This window comes from Pholcus phalangioides, unplaced genomic scaffold (assembly GCF_987345545.1).
Source record: "Pholcus phalangioides strain wild (caught in Gottingen) unplaced genomic scaffold, Ppha-v1.0 ptg000003l_1, whole genome shotgun sequence".
NCBI classification, from domain to species: Eukaryota; Metazoa; Arthropoda; class Arachnida; order Araneae; family Pholcidae; genus Pholcus; species Pholcus phalangioides.
The window spans coordinates 17,125,257-17,146,629 of record NW_028301596.1 but is presented as its reverse complement, the minus strand read 5'-3'; positions in this window follow the sequence as shown (position 1 = coordinate 17,146,629).

Sequence of the window (21,373 nt, the reverse complement as noted above, 5' to 3'; positions counted from 1 at the left end):
GAAGCGCACTCAAATAGAAAGATTACTCCTATTAAGCTCGAATTAATGAGAATAAATCACACAGTTGTTGCTGCTATTCTAGGGACATATTACACGAAGACCTGTTCTGTGTTTATCTAACATATTCAGAATGTTCCCTGATAACTATCTCCCTACACCCCGAAATGAATCGGGATTTAACTAGCAGTTCTGCAACATTTGCGGACATCGTCCCCTCTTACTTTTTTTTTGCGTTAACCTGGTTTTACTATGCGTGGAATGCCAATATCCCATATATACCGATCGCCATTCGCAGCTTGGAACATCGGAAAGTCACGTTAAAACGACTCCATATCACTTGACAATGGTAATTTTCATACTCCTCTGCGAGACGAAATATTTGAATCTTTTTCTCGTTTCAAATTCGTGAGGATAACCATGCGAGACCGTAACCCGTAGTCCGAAGCCTTTTCAAGGTCTCATTATTCTATATACCCATGGGCTCAACATGATCCGTTATTTTAGTGAATTAAATGCTATTGAAAATTACAATATAGGACTGGGATTACCAACGAGTGTGTTGAAAATTGGAGGGGAGGGGGTGGGCCTACTGGCAACTTTCGAAATGATAGTGAATACTTCAAATAATTCATCAAATAAACGAGAACTACTCGCAACTCGAAGGAGTCACAGATCATTTTCTCTTCGGGCTCCACATCTGTTGATAGGGTCCCTGGAATTGACCTGAGGGACCTCAAATATTTTATTTTAGGCTTGAAATCAATTTAACTCGGATAATAATGCAGTTATTATAAACTCTAATTGAAACAGAAGACGGATTAAGTGCAATCAATTTTTCAGCTAGTTTTTGGACCCTTAATACCTTTAGCTTTTAGTTATTTTTTATTCATTTCCATAAATTATAAATGCCTTTTTTCAAATACAAATACAAATACAAATAAATACAAATACAAATACAACGCCACAACAGGCAAAATGCCCAACGAGGTGGCTGATAAAAAGATGCCCATAAAAATATGGATGTCATATGTTTCAAAAAAACAGCAACCCCAGTGCAGTACTTATTTCGAGTATTTTTAGTGCCTAAACGTCCGGGCTCTATTGATTAAGATCTCAAATATCAACGCGTTCCTGAAATAATGAAAAAATGAATGTAATAAAATGAGTTCTCTTTTCTGATCAATTTTTTTCCCTTTCAAGATTTATGTTCGTAAGTCGAAAAATTTATTAGTTGGGGAGCGACTACATAAAATGTTTTTGGAGGGGCAGCAAAACTTTTTTTGCACCGGGCCGCGAAATTCCTAAGCTCGGCCCTGCTTCTGTGGCATGGAAGGAGTTATTGCGTGTGTGCCACAGAGAAAAGAGAGCCTGGTCAGAAGGGGAAGTGGGTGAAATTTTATGTTTTTAAACGAATGTTTTTAGCATGCATAGTTTCGTACACTTGGGAGAAACGAAGGTAACAAACGCCCGTTAGGAGTATTGCCAGTGAATTTTATCAGAAACTAGGCTACTTGGAGAGAGTTAAAAATTTATCATTCATAATCATATTATTTCAATATAACATATTAAAATGAATATTCAATGAAGTGTATCAAGACACGTATTATTTTCAGATGACGGGGCCATCATACCATCGTGGATGTTTCCTGATGACGTCGAAATCGAAGGTAAAACATATTTCAATGCAATACATACCCATGCAATTATTGTAGCAAACCCTTCTTCACACCGTAAATACTAAACCTGGTTTTATAAGTCTCTTGGGCCATGTCTCCTAAGGCATGGAAGAAGGGGTTATTGTGGGTTCCACAGAGAAAAGACTGCCTGGTCGGAAGGGAGTGGGTTGGAATTTAATGTGTTTCAAACGAATGTTTTTGCATGCATAGTTTCGTACACTTGTGGGGGGGGGGGGACAATTCAAGCGTCGTGTTATATTTCAATATAACACATTTGCTGTAATTTTGACGTATATGACATCTATATTTGTTATGGGCAACTTTTTCTCATCCTCGTTGGGCATTTTGCCTGTTGTGGTGTTGCATTTGTATTTGTATATTCAATGAAGTGTATTAAGACACGTATTATTTTTCGAGGAGATTCCGTCACGATTTCGTCTTGGATGTTTCACGAAGACGACGTATTCTAAGATAAAACATATTTCGATGCTATACATAACCATGCAATTAGTGTAGCAGTACCCTTCTTCACGCATAACTGCGGCACCGTGAATACTAAACCTGGTGTCTTAAGCCTCTTAGGCCATGCCTTCTGAGGCATAGAAGAAGGGCTTGTTGTGGGTGCCACAGAGAAAAGAGAGCCTGGTCGGAAGTGGGGGGGGGGGGGGAGGTTGAAATTTTATATGGAAGAAGGAGGTAATTCTTCACACATAACTGCGCCACCGTAAATACTAAACTTGGTGTCTTAAGCTTCTTAGGCCATGACTGAGGCAGGGCCGCAACTAGATGCTTGGTCGCTCGGGGCAACTGCGCATTTTGGCGCTCCCTTGTAATGTTGAAGGAGAGGTTTGAGAATAAAATTTGCGCCCCGTCTGGTCTAGCGCCGGGGGCACGAGACCCGCCTGCTCCCCCTAGTTGCGGCCCTTTTCTGAGACATGGAAAAAGGGGTTATTGCGGGTACCACAGGGAAAAGAGAGCCTTGTTGGAAGGAAGGGGGGTTAGAATTTTATGTTTTTCAAAATAATGTTTGCATGCATAGTTTCTTGCACTTGGTGGGGAGGGGACGAAGGTTAAAAACGTCCAATAGTGGGCTTTGCCAGTGAGTTTTTATCAGAAACTAAGCTACTTAGTTTCTTATAGCGAGTTAAAAACTGATCATTATTTCAATTTAACACACTGAAATAAATATATTCAATGAAGTGTATTATTTTCAGATCATGGGCCTACAATACCGGCGTGGTTGTTCGCCGACGAGGTCCAAAGCGAAGGTAAAACATATTTCGATGCTATACATTACTCATTCAATTAGTATAGCAGTACTCTTCTGCAAACCCTAAATAATAAACCTGGTGTATTAAGCATCTTAGGCCATGCCTTCTAAAGCATGGAATAAGGGGTTATTGTGGGTGCCACAGAGAAAATAGAGCCTGGTCGGAAGGGGGGGGGGGGTTGAAATTTTATACTAAAGAAGGGGTTATTCTTCACGCAACTGCGACACCGTAAATACGTTATCACCACGCATATAAACACACACATCACTTTTCAAGTTGCACACCTGAATTCATTACAAATTCCTCAGAGAAATTTTTACGGATTGCATCTACGGTGCAGTTGAGCAAGTAGTAATCATCTGTAGGAATAAGCATTTCAAGTTCTATTACTTGTCTAAGAATTATGCCAGTGTTCTCATAGTAAATTCCGCAGAGGATTATGGACGGGGTGCATGTGTGGTTTAGTAGTATTAATAGTACTATCATAGTAGTCACTTCACTTCTGAAATATAGATGGCAGCAGACCTGAGTTGTGTTCGGTTTGATAGAAAGAAGGTATTATCATAATGACCGCAGGTATTGAGTGTCATATTAATGCTCGTGGTAAACCTATCCACCTGCTTCTCTCAGAGATGAAATGAATAGTGATCTATTTATACCGTAGATTACACTGAGAAATTCAATTGAAACAGAAATACGCAGTTTTTAAGCCCGATTCCGAATGAGTTACGTATGAGGTCTGGAAATTCCAAACCAAAAAATAAATAAATAAAATGTCAAAATATTATAATATTATCTGTAGTATCTTTGGTTTAGTAACTTAAGCTTTGTGGATGTTCTTTAGCGAACGACACTCTCGACCTCGTCGATTTGATCCCCGGCGTCTGTCTTGATGAACAACAGGCAGTAATAAAAGACGAGTCTCCATCTGGACTGCCTGCAAAAGGAAAGACGAAACGCAAGGGTTGGATCAGACGACTCTTCCGAAGAGTTCGTCGTATCTTTAGAAGAAGATGAGTAATTTATATTCCTCTCGGCGAGACAGCATATATAATTCTTATTTAATTTTTTCTCACCCATTCTCATGTATCTCAGTCAGAATCGAATCATTCTTGCTTTTAATCGATTTGAAATATAAATGTATTGAGGCTACGAGCTTGAAGATTAGAGGAGTAAAGTTTGGAATGGCAAAACAATTAACGGGGTTTATCTAGGTGGTGTTTTCAAATTTCTTAAATTCATTCAAGTGTTCAGGGTGGCCAGACGTCCTGATTTTTCAGGGACCGTCTCAGTTTTTGGTTGACGAATGAAATTGAATCAGTTGGGAAGGTATTTCCATCACGAGATTTTCCGCCGGTGGCGCTCGTTTCAGTCTTGAACACTGCCAACAGAGCAACGTTTTTTTGCCGTAAGCACTGGAGCTTTCTCCTTTGGGTGCAGAGAGATTAATAGTTGTGCGGGCCTTTATCATCGATACGGCCGTGAGTTAGAACAACGTGAAATTTCAAAGTAACGAACGGAAAAATTGCTGAGTCATATTTTGTCGCACTTCAAAATTTCAATCTCACAGAATGGAAACTTTTTCCTCCTTCAATATATATTCTTTTCATTTTCAACCACATTTATCACATGAAGAATTATGCAGAAATTATTGCGATGGTATGTTTTCATTAACATCGTGTTTGCGATTATACACTGAACTAACAAACCGTACGCGGTACACACCACTGAACAGTTTCAGCCACTGCCCTGTAAATCGACACTGAAACGCTCTCCGAGAAGGATTCTCCCCCGATGCCCTGGTTTTTACTAATGAGTTCCGGGATTCGTCCCGGTTTCTCTGTCGCTTGACCTGACCGCCCTGGCTCTGTGGCAACTGAGGGTAACGAGGAACGATCGGGCCGGGGCCCACAATTCAAAGCAATGACATGAACGGACACACAGGCACGTCCACGCCACTTTGTCGCAGCTGAGAATGTTGCATCGAATGGGCTGTTGCGTCCGCTGATGATGCTCACTGCGACTGTGGGTGCGCCTGGGAGCGAATCTTTCGCTGGACGCAGCTCCCTTTCCCGGAGTCTAATCATGCGGGGCTGACAATTGAAGGATGTCGTAGGCTTCCTTCGATCATGACAGGTTTCGGACCCACAAGACGTGGTTCAGCAGATGCTTCTCCAACAGAAGTTTCGTCGGAACTGTGATTAGTATCGTCAGTGGAAGAGGCAGCGGAGTCAATGGTAACTTCTGACGACGGGTTGTAGATTACTTAGTATTTGGAGGTGTAGCTGGTTCTTGCTTGTTTCGGCGCTTAGGATCAGCTACACCTTAATTTACCATCCCGTCTTCAGTCCCGTTTTCAGTATATACTCCGTGTGCCTCGACTCCGCTCTTTCTTCTACTAATGGTGTCCACCACAGCTCCGGGAGAAATGACCTGTAGGGAAAACTCTTACTAAATCACGGCTTGTCGGCCTGGGATCGTGACACCCAAGGAAGTAGACATGCTTCGATTGTACGCTTGGCACTTGTTAGATGTCGTCCGTTGTTTGTTTGTTGTTTCGTCGGTCAGCTGACGCCGGGGTGGTACTCTTTTCTCCGAGCGTCACCATCCGGCTCGACGGGTCTGGCCTCGATTCCTGGTTCGGGCATGGACGTGTTCGTGTATCCGTTCAGATACGGCTTCGAATTGCGGGCCCCGGCCTGATCATTCCTTGTTTCCGCTCAGTTGCGGCAGAACCAGAACGGTGAGGTCACGCGACGGAGAAACCGGGACGAATCCCAGAATTCGTTAACAGAAACAGGGACATCAGGGGAAAATCTGTCTCGGAGAACATTTTAGCGTCGATTTGCAGGGCAGTGGCTGAGACTGCTTACTGGTCTTTACCGTATACGATTCGTTCAGTTCAGTGTGGAACTGCAGGCAGAAAAGAATGAAAATATATTATCACAATAATTTCTAAACGATTCTTCATGTGAAAAGTAAGAGTGGATGAGAAGAATGAACGTTGAAGAGCAATGTTCCGATTTTCCAACGTCAAAGTTGGAGTTTGACAACATGTTCTTCAATTTTGCTGTTCGTTGCTTGGAAAGTTTTGTTCGAGAGAACGTTCATTGGTCGAGCGTCGTTAGACAAATCATGACCGAGAGTGATCTGTGATTGAAGATTCAGACTTTGCCATCCCAACTGCCTCTTGCAGCACATCTAAAAACAGATGACATCCACGTTTTTAGCGTTTTGTTAGCATATTCTGGTTTTTTCTTGAGATGGTAATTATGATTTACTCATGATACGATTCAGAATTTTGAAACTGGGATGAATCACTGTTCAGAGTGTGTATGTATTCGGTGCGGGTGCATTTATCTCGTTGAAACGCATCCAGCGATGCTTCATTCGTGTGAAGGTGAATGCCGGTGTTTTCGTTTCGGACTGGCCGTACTGTGCCTTCACCAAAGCAGGTTAAAATTCGAATGCTAGTATTTCTTTGAGTGTATCGTACGCCGTTTAGATGAATCTAACGATACCCCTTTGATATGAATACGCCTTGAAGTTCGGATACAATGCCGTCAATCCTGTGCTATAACGATGAGCAGGATAGTCGTTCACCTTCGAACTAGCGGCCGTATTGGTAGCACATAGCCATCATTTTTTTTGCAACCTAAGAAAGAAAGCCCAGGTATTGTCGATACGAGGTTGTTCGAGACTAAGACCGACGAGGGTAGCTAGAAATTTCATAATAGAATCGTTTTTCTAACCAAATGTCAAAATTTTTATTTTGAAATTAAATTAAATCTTTGATCGCATGCAGAGATAAAACCGAGACATTCAGGCGTGCCGAAGAATTTTTCTGGAGAGAGAGCATTCACTAGTCAGAAACCGGGACAGTCTCTGAAAACCGGGGCGTCTGGTCAGTCTAGAGAGAACTTTTACTGACATTTTCACGTTTGGCTTTTTCACGATTTTTCTTCTGATTCTTTCATTTTTATTTTTTCTCTCGTTTTCGACATTTTCTTTCGGATTTTACTTTTTTTTTTTTTTTCAAATCATTCAATAGTCAAAAAACCATTAACGATGTTCATTGACCGGTTCCTTAGTATTGTTCGAGAAAGTTAATTATTTTCAGAGATTAATTATAATGTAATATAGTTTTCTTTTTCCCACAACCGTTATTTAGCATCAGCTGTCTTCGCCGAGACACGAACAAATGCATCATCTATGGATGTTTTGATACAAGTCCTGTTTATTATGGAATGGCAGCTATTTGCCAAAGCATATTGTAAAGATCCTTTATGTCGCCTAAGGGACTAATCGATTTTCATGATGATATCTTTATTATGATTATTTTTGATCGTGATTGACTAGAGAAAAGAAAAAAAAAGATTTGAATATGAATAAATCACGGATGTTTATATTTTCTGAATTTATCGTTTCCTCTCTTATTTTGTCGTTTTCTATAGAATGGCTTATTGTTCCAATACAAATTATTATGTAAATTTTAGCATGATATAACTCTTTAAGAAAGTTTTTTACTGACATCAGAGATTTGTAGAGATGATATGAAAGGAGTGGTATATACTATTATCATATTTGTTCTGATATTTCCATCTTATTTAACGATAGCGAAATGATCCGAAGGGAATTTTAGCTATCAATTGTATCAGAATCGATTTTCACATGTAGTCGTGGTCAAAACTAACATTTCAGACTAGAATTGAAATGTTTCTACAACAGTGTCGAGTGAATTAACACTCGAACTCGATTTTGATTCCATAGAAAAAAAATAGCTCAATTAGAAAGAGATTGTCGTTTTGGCAAATCAAATAAATAAAAGAGAAAAAAAAAACACGCGTATATACCCAGAGTGCAATATAAACATTTGCATAGACATGTTCATTTCATATTTCGTGCTATTAACTTTTCTTTTGGACTAAATATGAAGCTACTGTATATCTTGAATGGCGGAACGAGACATCTTTCATTTGTCACAAAGTGGGCAATATCGCTCCATGGTGGGCGATAAAATGGTTCAGGGGGACGATAGAAGCTACGGGTAGAACATAGGATCCTATGGATTCGCTTGAGGTGGGGGACGATGAGAGAAAAAATTCCTGAAGAAGAGGGCGATGGAATAAAAAGTTTGGAAAACTGAGTTATATCAAATTAAAAATTCCAATTCATCTAGAATATTTTACTTTGAAGAAAAATTTATAAGCAATACAATGATTATGTGCTAAATTTTTTCTTCTAATGCAATAAAACATATCCAAAAACGGAAAAAATACACAATAATTATTTTTGCGTTAATATTTGTATTTTTTTGGTCTTCAAGGTACAAGACCCAATGTTGTACCTTATTGTAATTTCTGGAATTCTCAGGAGTCGTTATGTTTTGCAGTCATTTATTAGCGAGTAGACACAAGTGGAAAAAATGGCCAGAGTATTAGAGAGTATAAAGTTGTTATTTATTGAAATCCCATTCTGAAGGACTTAAATAATTACAGACCTATTTCTGTTTTGAATTCTGTCTCAAATATTTTCGAAACATTAATTAAATGAACTATTCCTTTCTTCATCACTCAATTTTATTTTCAGTTAATCACAATTTGGGTTTCTCCCAAATAAATGTGTTGAATCGACCTTATTGGAATTTAGCTCTACAGTTGTTAAAAATGTTGATCTCTTAGAAGAAAATTTTAAATAATAAATACCATTTCATGTCAACTGATTTCACTACGAAACTATCTTTTATTTCGCGTGGTTTACAGTGGGTTTAATCTGATAATCCGGGTTTCAAACATTGGCGGACAGTGTTGGTCGACTGAAGTTCGTTTTCGGCGGTTTTCGAATTTAGAGGTGTGAATGCGAGCCAGTCTACCATTTGAATAGGTCTCTCTGCAGTCATCCAATCATTACCCTTCACTCATAGTTAGAAAAATTGATGGCAGCACTACACATAACAAGCATTACACGCAAACAAACTTTACGTCAGGTTGGTTCACTTCACCTTCGAACATGTACCAATCCGTTAGAAGTTGTGCTGAGGAATATGGACAAGTGTTAGTAGTAGTATCAGCAAGAACATTGAAGAAGCGCAACTTTGACAATATAAACGTTAGAGCTACGTGTATACATACAACACGTTTCTGCGTTAAAAATTCTGTAAAGGAATGTGCACCAGGTGAATTTTATACGAGAAAGTGTAGCATTAGTAGTTTTAAGTTGGTACCGCCGAATGTATTTTGCGCATCGGACTTTGGAATATCAGCTATACAGCCACGGCAGAATAGTTGCTATCTCGATGTCAAGTAGGATAACGTAGTAATCAGCTGGCAATAGAATTCTTAAGTACGAATTAATATACACTGAAGAGTCAAAAAAACTGGTCACATGCCTAATATCGTGTAGGGTTCCCGCGAGCCCGCAGAAGTGCCTCAACACGAAGTGGCATGGACTCGACTAATGTCTGAAGTAGTGCTGGAGGTAATTGTCACCATGAATCCTGCAGGGCTGTCCATAAATCCGTAGGAGTAAGAGGGGGTGGAGATCTCTTCTGAACAGCACGTTGCAAGGCATCCCAGATATGTTCAATAATGTTCATGTCTGGGGATTTAGGTGGCCAGCGGAAGTGTCTAAAGTCAGAAGAGTGTTCCTGGAGCCACTTTGTAGAAATTCTGGACGTGTGGGGTGTCGCATTGTTCTGCTGAAATTGTCCAAGTCCGTCGGAATGCACAATGGACATGAATGGGTGCAGGTGATCAGACAGGATGCTTACGTACCTGTCACCTGTCAGAGTCGTATCTAGCCGTATCAGGGATCCCATATCACGCCAACTGCACACGCCCCATACCATCACAGAGCGCCTCCACCAGCTTGAACAGTCCCCTGTTGACATGTAGGGTCCATGAATTCATGAGGTTGTCTCCATACCCGTACACGTCCATCAGCTAGAAGCAATTGGAACCGAGACTCGTCAGACCAGGCAACGTGTTTCCAGTCCTCAACAGTCCAATGTCGGTGTTGTCGGGCCCAGGCGAGGCGTAAAGCTTTGTGTCGCGCAGTCATCAAGGGTACACGAGTGGGCCTTCGGCTCCGAAAGCCCATATCGATGATGTTTCGTTGAATGGTTCGCACGCTGACACTTGTTGATGGCCCAGCATTGAAATCTGCAGCAATTTGCGGAAGGGTTGCACGTCTGTCACGTTTAATGATTCTTGTCATTATGAACGTTATCATGTGTATATATTGTTTATATATTGTTTATAATTTGTGTTAATTGCATTTTTAATGGGGTTGCTGTATTTTTGAAACATATGACATCCATATTTTTATGGGCATCTTTTTATCAGCCACCTCGTTGGGCATTTTGCCTGTTGTGGCGTTGTATTTGTATTTGTATTTGTCAGTCGTCGTTGGTCCCGTTCTTGCATGATCTTTTTCCGGCCGCAGCGATGTCGTAGATTTAATTTTTTACCGGATTCCCGATATTCACGGTACACTCGTGAAATAGTCGTACGTGAAAATTCAAATTTCATCGCTACCTCGGAGATGCTATGTCCCATCTCTCGTGCGCCGACTATAACACCACGTTCAAACTCACTCAAATCTCGATAACCTGCCATTGTAGCAGCAGTAACCGATCTAACAACTATGCCAGACACTTGTTGTGCTATATAGGCGTTGCCAACCGCAGCGCCGTATTCTGATTGGTTCCATATCTCTTTATTTGCATACGCATGCCTGTACGAGTTTTTTTGGCTCTTCAGTTTATGTTCATTTATATACTTTTAGAAAACTTTTAACTTTGATAAACCGTTCAAAATATCACTATTTGAATTTTATTTTCTATAATGTTACATAAAAATAGCATATTTTATGATGGAAGTTTCATTTTTTTTCATTAACAAAAATCAAGTGTTTTTTTTCGTATACACCCCTAAATGACAGCACATATCTCAAACCCGTCACAATCTGTAATAGAGCAACTAATTAGTTATTAAGCACCAAAAACAGGAAAGAGGGGGGGGGGGGGGAGGGGATTTTCTCCGAACAAGTAATTTTATGTCCCAAGAAATTATTACACCGGAATCAATAGTTTAAACCAGTTTTCGAACGGTTCTCTATCTATGTCTCTCACAGGGTTTCGAACAATTCGGGGTTGTGAGCGGTTTTACATATCTATCTACACAATCGATTTGAAATTTCTGTAGTCGCTAAAAATATTTCCATTTGCGTATGTACGCGAATGTTTTCTATAGCGAAACATGGCAATGCAGTAATTGAAATGTTGTATTTACTGTAATTATTTCTACATATGGATTACGTAGCATTCGGGGGTTAGATGCCGATGATGAAAAATATGTTGACTCATCATAGTTTGAAAGCTCATCGAAAAATTCATACATCACTGAAAGTAAAATATATTCAAAACAAATTCATTTCTTGATAAGATTTCCGAAACTGATAAAGAGAAAAGATAGATAACTTTTCTCAGCCGAATATATCAAGGAAACAGATGTTTTCTGAATTTTATGCAAAGGTGAACTCGAAAAGAAAAATCATCTGGTCTCCACCGGGACTCGAACCCATGATCTCTTGCATTTCGGGCAAGCAAGATAATTCAGCGCCTCACGCCACCGTGCATGTAATAAGGAAGGCAGTGCGTCATGTCTCCAGCAAAGGCACCGACGTGAAAAGAAACGTGAGAGCTGAAAGTAGTTGGTCGTCCTCTATATACGGGACTTGACCGCGTACGCAAATGACGGAGGGTGCATTGCGTTGTTTTTTTCAGAAATTATGGAAGGGGCTCAGCCCGTTACGGGATTTATTGGAAGGGGGGCCTCAAACGTCCTAGTTTCTGGCACCTATTGTCTCCAGTTGTGTAGATGGTAGCTTGCTTGTCCGGAATCCCTGGGTTCAAGTCCCGGTTGAGATCAGATGACTTTTTTTTTCGAGTTCACCTCCGCATTATGTTTGTCTCAGTTTCATGTTTGCAATCAATCAAAGATTTAATGAAAAATTCGAATTTTTTTTTTATACTCAGCAGTCGAAATTGGTTTTATCATAAAATTTCTATCTACCCTCATCCCTTTAGTCTCGAAGGGTTTGGCACTGTTGGCGCACTCGTACACTGGTTAGTTGGATAAAATTAAAGTTGGAGTTCTTTTGTAAAAAATATCAGTTAGGATACATTTTTTGCAGAATTTGTATGATCGAACTCCCGATTATGATCTAATTTCTCCTCGTTAAAATGTATCGCCAAAGAGAGAGAGAGAGCAACAAGCCTCGAACGACAAAATTATGCAATCATTACGCTTCACTCATAGTTCGAAAAATTGATGGCAGCACTATAACAAGCATTACACCGAAACAAACTTCACGTTACGTTCACAACACCCCACGCACATTTTTCAGAGTAATCTTGGTCTGACCGCATGCTACTCATTGAGACAGAGCGGCGGGCCATGATCTGGTTAGAAGGAGTAGATTACAATCTAACAGTGCTTGCCTATTTTAGATTCAGGATAGTTGCCGAGTTATGCACCTGTATCTCACTAGGCAAATGTATAATTTCATACTTTCCAATGCGAATCATTCTTGTGAACTATGCCTGCAATACCGCCCGATACATGGTGCTTTTATGAGTACAATACGCGGATTTTACGTTGAAAAACATCCGAATTTCCTTGTACAAATTCAGGTCCACTGGGAATAATCTCCCTCTACAAACTTTTTTTCCTGAGAGGTCAGAATGAGAGTAAATAGTTTCGAAAAATTAAAGTAAGTACACGAAGTACTACAAATAGGTATATGTACGTAATAAATATGAAGTAAATTCTGCAAAAAATAATCTAAACAAATGGAATATACATAAGGGGTAGAAGAATCGAGGTTTTGTAAAAAATAATCGTGGACATCCTCCTGTTATTAAATATTTTATAATTGGTGGATGAAAGTTTGCACGTGAATAAAGGACATTTCTTCCTCAATATACGGGATGTCCTGTAACTCCTAATTCGACCTTCATCGCGTCAACCGTTCGCCGTAGAGGTGTGGTTCTAATTTTTTAAAAATGATCAGAATGTGTTTTAAAATCACTCTGTTTCGAGAGTGAAAATGCAGTGTGTCACAAAGTGAAAAAAAATCTAAATTTTTATACGTGCCCACTGTTCACTAACTTCCAATCAGAAAGTTTTGCCCCGTCTATCCTGAGATAAACAACAAATATTCCACTTTTCTAAGTGCAATACTCGCTGAGAAATTCGGATTCGGAATAGTTGGAAAACAACAGCGCACTTTTTCCTTATTTATGCAGTTCTTTCCCAACTTTTCTCCAATTTTTGAAATTAAATATCTCACTTTGAAGCGTGGAATGTTTGTTGTTGGCTTCAGGAGAGACAGAACAACAACTTTCTTGGTGTGTTTTTGAACACAGGGTGTCTATATAAAAAGTTAATTTTTTTTATTTTAATAGCTATACAACAATTTGCAGCATGTATACATATCTCAGTTTGTCACGTTATTCGGATACTTTTGTTAATTGGAAGTATACCTCTAGGATCAGCGGTTAGCCAGTAAAATGTCACACCCGTTACCTATACACCACGTAAAAAAACGCGTGCGTGTGTGTATGCTTTGTGACAAACTGTGTATCTTTCACTATCTTTCACTGGCGCAGGGTGATTTTTAAATACATTTTGAGCATTGTTTTAAATTGGAACCATTCCTCTACGACGAAAGGTGTATGACAGGGGCAGGGCCGTCATTTCAACTTTTTCCAGGGGGGCAAAGAACATGTACTCAATATACATTTGTAGTGCATTTTCAAAAGCCAGTGGGGGAAGGGGCAACGGCTTTCCCTGCCGTTGTATAGTATATATTCCCAGCCTAAGTATCACTGTTTGACAATGCACGGCTCTACTCAGTACACAATTCATCTTGTAGTAGATGTCATTTTCATAAAAAAAATATTGATGGTCATTTGGGGCATATTTCAGCAATGGAAGCTCTGATTTACAAAAATAATCGATCAATTGATGTTTTAAAAAGGTTTATAATTATATATAAATGGTGTTTTAACGCGTAGTATTTTAATTAAGTTAATGACACGTAGACTCAGCAGCAATTATATAATATCAAGATAAATGAGAGCTGCTGGTGCGAGTATACGGGTTTTTTCTATACACAGACAGCTTGACATGATCTATGTTGACACTAACGTTCTCAAGCACATTCCAAGAATCCGAAAACATGGGGGGTATATCCAGCACCTCGTACATGAGGGAACGTTTCTGTATTCGTAGAAATCCAACATTATACATATATATATGTGTGTGTGTAAAATGCTGATTCATCTACTGTCAAACACGCCATTTTTTTCGATAAATTTTCAAAAATATTGATTTTGCATTCTAATTTCTAGGACGGGGAAAAAAAAGCTGCGGAGAGAGATGAGATAGCACGCAGAGATCTGAAATCGGCAACAAAAATTCGGTTATGTTCTTAAAGGTATAATCTTTTTATTATACACCTCAAATCACGGTATGAAGGAACGATAGCCATATTTTTATAGAAGTGATTCACAATGAAAATTATGTACCTGTCTATTGATGTGTAGACAATTGTGTATAACTCGTTGGTTCAAGTGCCTAAAAAGAGAAGCCTTAATAGCTGGGAGTTCGACCATATCAATCCTGTGCATAATAGAAGTATAATCTGTCACCGCTCACAGTGCTGAACATTTCGGTTGGGAGCTAAGCTCTGTTTGTTTGTTCCCATCGCAAGTGGGCATGTGTGGATATTATATGAGCACATATTGTACATTCTGTAAGAAGAAAGTATATGGAATAAACTGGCCAGCTCTGCGAAGAGAAGATTTGTTTCCTCCTTTCCCGTCACAGTGGAGGCCAAGCATATATTTTGTATATGTTCGGCTAGACACCGGAATTGCCCAATTTCATTAAATATTAACCCGAACAATTGGCCGGCCAGTTTGCGAAGTGGCCGGTGATCCCTGGCCAAAGTCCAATAACAAAACACGTGATTCAGGATCATCGTGAAATTGGCGTATTTTTCCGTGATAATTATATCCACGTTAGTTATGGCACCCCATCAAACCACAGTCACGATGCAGTAATCATTTTTTCTCCAAAATTTGGCAGAAAAAATAAAACTGCTTATATAATTCTTTTTACAGTTTTTTCTCTCGTCACAAGGAGCTAATCCCCCCACAGCTGCTATATATAAACATGTATCACACGTAAGCACTTTGGCCAGGAATCTCCGGCCCCTTATACATTGTGCATGTTCAACCATTCTCAAACTCTCTCCATCTTGTGCAGGATATATATATATATATATACATACATACATACAGGATGTCCTCATTCAGCCATTATCTCATCAACCATTCATTAGAGAGGAATGATTCCCTTTTTTAAAAAATTCTCAAAATGTGTTTGAGAATCACTCTGTACCAGTTTTGAGATTGAAATACAGTGTGACACAAAAAAAAAATCTAAATTTTTGTATGGACAATGTCCTAAAAAACTCAATAGAAAGTTATTTCCCTGTATCTCTTGATGCGAACAGAAAAATTCCACGTTTCTAAGTGCAATATTCACTGAGATATTGAATTTAAAAAACGGAGAAAATTTGGAAACGAACAGCGTAAAATGCGGGTAAAACGGTTTTTAAACATTTTGTTTTAACGCTGTTTTTACCCAAATTTCCACCGTTTTTCGAATTCGAATATCTCTGTGATATATATTTTTTGGGTTTTTTGTTGGCATCAGGAAATACAGGGCAACAGCATTCTATTTGGGTGTTTGAGTACACGGGGTCTGCATAAGATGTATTTTCAGATTTGAAGTAACTACACGTCATTTGAAAAGGTTTTTGTAGATGAAAATATGTTTGCACAAAGTCAATGGTTTCATATACAGTAAATCCGCTGTGCAAACAATTTGGGACAGCCTACGAAAAAGGAGTTAATTTCAATACAAAATACGAAGCCTTAATCGGAGAGTCTCGGCAACCCTTCCATTCACTCTATCGTTTACGACCCACTGGGTTAGGCGACGGTACTTACTGTTTTCCTACCTTCTTATCAGTGCCGTCTTAAAGCATGGGCCCCGGTAGGGAGGGGGTCTCACAAAAATGTCATCTGGTAGAGATTTTCGAGAATTTGTCTGGTAGGGCTTCAGAAAAATTACTTGGCCCGAGCGCCCATGACTGCTCTTAAGACGGCCCCACTTCCTACGTGAAACCCTTCGAAAGTTTTGTCGTTTTAGTTTATGCATCAAAAAGTTGATGACCTATCAGGGGGTGGGGGCAGATGTTTTTCGTTCACCCTCTGAAAAACAAATCCCTACAAAACTCGCGAATCAGTGAACGCTGAGCCACGGGACTAACACCAAAACCCCCAAATTGACGTTAGATAAAAATATGAGATGGGTCTCGACACCCCCGGTGACGGACAAGTTAACTTTTTCGAAATGGGTGTTTCAAATTTTCAAAAATGAATGGGTGTTTTGGTTGCCCAACTATAGCCGGAATGAAATGCCCACACGTCACCCCCACGCTTGCACACTTTTTTAGTCACTACCATACCTACACATTCTTAAGAGGGGTGTTTCAAAAACTTTCTTGGTGTGTCACCCTCCATAGTCTATAGAAAGCCACTGTAATGAAGATCAGTGCACTGCAGACTCCCTGTAGCGTCAGAAGGCCTATTTTGACGCCCAATGGCACCCATAAAATCCAAAACGTACTTTTTTTACCTAACTTGCATACCATAAGTAATTGAACAAAAATTAGAATTTCACAACACAAAATGTGTCATTCATGCAATTCAATTACAGTGAATGAAAATAATTCCACGAACCTCTTACAAAGTACTCACGGACCCCCAAGTCCAAGTCGAGAAACAAACTGGTCTGGTCATTTTGGTGGCTCACTGAATTGGTCCCTCTATTGGTCAATCTCATGCTTGCACATGTTTTAGGTAAATCTTTTGGTCACTCACTGCCCTTATCCCTTGCTTTCGAGGTCACTTTTGATCAGTCACATCCTTGCAAACTCACTGGGTAACTCATTTGGTCGCTCACCAACCTAGTCTCTCACTTTTTAGGCGAATTAATGGTTTTAACGCGTGTTGGCTAGCCAAATCTTTCCAATCTTCTCCCATTCTACTAATTTCCTTGACTACTTATTTCGCAAATTGCCGCCCATCAGAACTTGCTGCCCTGGACAATAGCCCGCCTAGTCATCGTCGCGCCTCTAAAAACGCCTGTGATCATTCGTTGGAGCAGAGACACTTTCCACGAGGACATCGAACAAATCCACCCCCAGCGAAAAATATACAAAATAACGTCCGGTGACTTGGTCAGTACGGTAGGTAAATGTAATGCTCAGCTATGATCTCCATGATTGTATTAAACCCTGTGTTATAAAGTAGAGAAAAGTAATTATTTTTCCATAAAAAATAACCAAATTTTTCCGACATTTTGGATTTAAAAAAGAAAATCAAGGCAACAGACGGAGGCTGTTGGAAAAAAAAAATTGAAATAGAACAAAAAAAAAAGGGTCAACAATAGAAAATGTGTTGCAACAATGGGCACAGGGGAAGCAAAAGCGGGAAACAGGTAATGATTCCTCACAGAAAACGATTATATGTGATGGTGAACAAGCTACTCTCAAGTTATAACGAGTGAAAAGAAAAAACTATTGAAAGTTATCAAAAGAAGTTGTACTAAATTTGTGTTCAAGTTGAATCCCTAAAGATGGGCTTTCTGAAAGGTATGAGAAGGTTTTTGAACATTAGGTCTCACAATGATGAGAAGAGAGCAGAGAGAGAAGAGAAGAAAATCGAAAAGAAGCTCAGTGAGTAAACTTTCCCAATTTTCAACCGTTTAAAAATAAATTAATCGATGAATTTATTGAATTTAACGACTTAAAAATTCATCCGTTGAATTTCACGCAATGCGCTGTCGAGAAGTTCAATATTTGATCCGCAATCTTTTCGTGGCCGTTCGTTAAAATACATTTTAACTGAAGCGTTTATATGAGAATTGAGTATTGAATTAAATCTTGGCGATGGAAAAAAATTGCCACCATGTTGTTTACCCGAAATCGTAGAATTAAGTATGTATATATAGAGTGGTTTATCAAAATATTTTTTTTTGCCTGTGGCTTCCCTTCCCCCTGTAGACCAGGGTTTCTTGTCGTGCCCCCTCCATCCCAGAAGAGATGCCTAATCCTATAGAGAAGCAACATTGTACATATTTACATGCATTCGAAAATAACAGTGCTTACGAGAATCATTACCGTTTATGGAGGGGGGGGGGCATCCATGAAGGTGGCCTTGTATCTGTGGGCTAGATTCCTTGAAAGTTTTATCTAGTCCTGTATTTTTTCAAGGCCTACTGTGTGGCCTCTCAAACCATCTGTCATTTAATTTGATTATCACCCATGCCCCCCCTCTCCCCCTTGGGATATCGCAGAACTGGAATGTGGGGGGGGGGGGAGGCATATGGCAACAGATTGAGAAGCAATGAATGTGTTTCTTGAAACGAGAGCGGTGCCGAATCGCTTTTGAAGGGCATGCATGCATGCATATAGCTATAGTTGAGGGCCTACAATTGAGGGCTACAGTTGAGGGTTATACATATAAGCTGTAGTTGAGGGCCGCAATGTTTTCGTATCGTAAAAATGTACTGCCCTGATAATTTTTTGCGGGGGGGGGACTAAACCCCTCGGCCCTAGCGATCCTATATGAGGAGCTTTATTATCCGCCATACCATGTAGGAGACTGAGAGGAGCTCCCCAGCCTTGGGGGAGAGACCTTCGGGGAATCTTATTATCTATTTTTAACTGCATATTTATTATTGAAGAGTATCCCAAAAATTTCCTGTCGCGGGGGCTTGAAATAGATTTTATTTTTTTATTAGATTATAGATAGACCTTTGAAAAGTTATGGTAATATAGAGCCCACCAAAGTGCACGTGACTTCACGTGAAGTTTTATCTAGGGCCCCCCACAAACCCCCTTACATTTAATATTTTTTTTAACACTGTAAATTTATTATACGGGGAACTAACACATCCTGGAGTAGAAGCGGGGAATTATGTTAATAGGTTTGCCACCCCTACTCTAGCGGAATGCTTCTCGTGTAACTTTTGAAAGCCTACAGCCTGATTTAATTTACTTCTGTATCCAGAAGGCGCCGATCGCACACGGGACTAGCGGGAAATAAATGAGAAAAATCAAACGACGAATCCCTCTGTTAGGTTTCACTAATGTGTGGGCCATGTACCTGGCCACGGCCCAGAGGTTTAGAAATACTGCTCTAGAAGGGAACCAAAACGGTAAACTAACGGAAGTGCTACAATACTGACACGGTGCAGTTGACGACCCATGGTTCGATGAGGGCACCGTGAAAGACCTGGGGGGGGGGGCAAAGGATAAATGTTGACTACGGCATTCTTGTTTCATAATTATGATAACAATAAAACCTCATCGTTTCTTTGTGGTGAAATTCTCAAAGTATTCTATGTTTTCTTTACCCTCAGCGAAGCTTGCAGAGAAAAGAAAGAGGAGGAAAACAGCTCCGAAAGAGTCGGGCCACTCGAGTTGTGGGCCATCCAGCGTTCCCACCTCAACGCTGCTTATGTCAAACGAAATTGACTACGACGATGGTGAATATATTTTCTTGTCTAACTTGAACCAAAGATGGCTCTTTTAAATTGGAAATGCCTCGTTCTTTTCTAAGAAGTCAGACCACTTGAGAAAAAAATCATGTTTATCTCGTCATTCAGAAAACAATCTTATTCCGCGTATATTTGATAAATTGCAAAGTGCTGTTCTAACGAATTTGAGGGCCCGGGCCCACTTCTGGGGCTGATTATTAACTGCTACAGGAAGGTAAGAGTCAGCATCAAAAAAGCCATACATGATTACGTAACTCACAGAAAATTGATCATTGATCTTTTTTTGGTCATTTTATGCACCCGAGAACTAATTCGACCGGGACGTGCGAGTTATTGCCGATTCCTACGGCAACCTTTCTTTATATTCGCCGAAAGGTTCGTGCGTTATCCCTGCGATAGCAATCTTTTTCTCTGTATTCTTGTCGCCGTTTCTGTTGCATCCCTTCGTCAGAAAAGCTTCTCTCCTCTGACAAAATTGAACCGGGCATCGAAACATCCTTTTGTACTTTAGGCGAGTATCTTAACGACCGCGCCCGTAATTTGCAGAAATGCTGGAAATATACTTTAATGCAGTGTTTCCCTAACAAGGATTCCTTAGAGAGTTGAATATTATTCTGCAATGGGGGTACCGTTACCTCCATCTTAATGGCAAGTGGTTTGGGTCCCTGGTCTTTGCCTGATTGGAGCAAAAGTTCCATGGATCACAAATGGTTAAGAACCCTTGTCTTAATGAAGGAAATAATTTCAGAATGGATGAGGCAAACAAATTCGTGATTATTTAAAAAAATAGTAATTTCAGAATTATTGGAAAAATAATAGTTTCAGAATTATTGAAAACAATTTCATAATTAATAAAAAGGAATAATTAATTTTTAGAGGAAAGTTGATGATTTCGACATTGTGATAAAAGTGCGTAGTATTTAATCATAAGAAATAATTTTTTAGACTGAATGGAAGTGTTCAATAATATTGTGACTTAAGCTCGGTACCCCCCCCCCCACTCCATCAAGGCGCAACTGTAGTATACCATCAAGTCCTTGTGATCTGTATATTTATTAATTTCAGATCATACATGCCATCTTAAATTTTTAAATACCATTTCATGAATTTCGTGGCTCACGGTCTTCATGTAAAAAACTTCGATTTGGTCAGCGATGACTAGAATGACGGCCCCTGCAGAAGGGTAAGGGTCCCATGGGTGTATTCATCATTCGGGGCGATGGACCTGCCGCTTAACTCTTTTAGTGGTATTGACGAAATATTTCGTCTTCATATAAGCCTCATATTTTAGCACTGTGACAATTCCAGACATTTTGTATTTCTTAATGGAAAACGTTTCCCTATACCCTTCTAGTTTTCACCTGCTGAAAATAGGAAGAAAGCCTACTTCAAAATACCATATCTTTCCTTATGAAGGAGGGTTTAGTGATTTATAATTGCCGTTTAAAGGGTTTAATGAGCAAATACAAAAAAATAATATGTCAATGGATAAGAGAGCCAAAGATACCTAACCATAGTCAATGGGCCAGCTGGTTAATAAGAAATTCTGGTAAGAAATCCTGTAGAAAATCACCATTAAGCAAGAAAAAAAACTGGCCAAACGAAGGACTAGTATAAGAAACTTATGGAACTAAGACAGCCAAGAATGGATGATTAATCAGCAAAGAGACTCGCGGGTTTATCATCACTGTGTCAAGGGATCCGTAGATGAATTAGCCTCAGA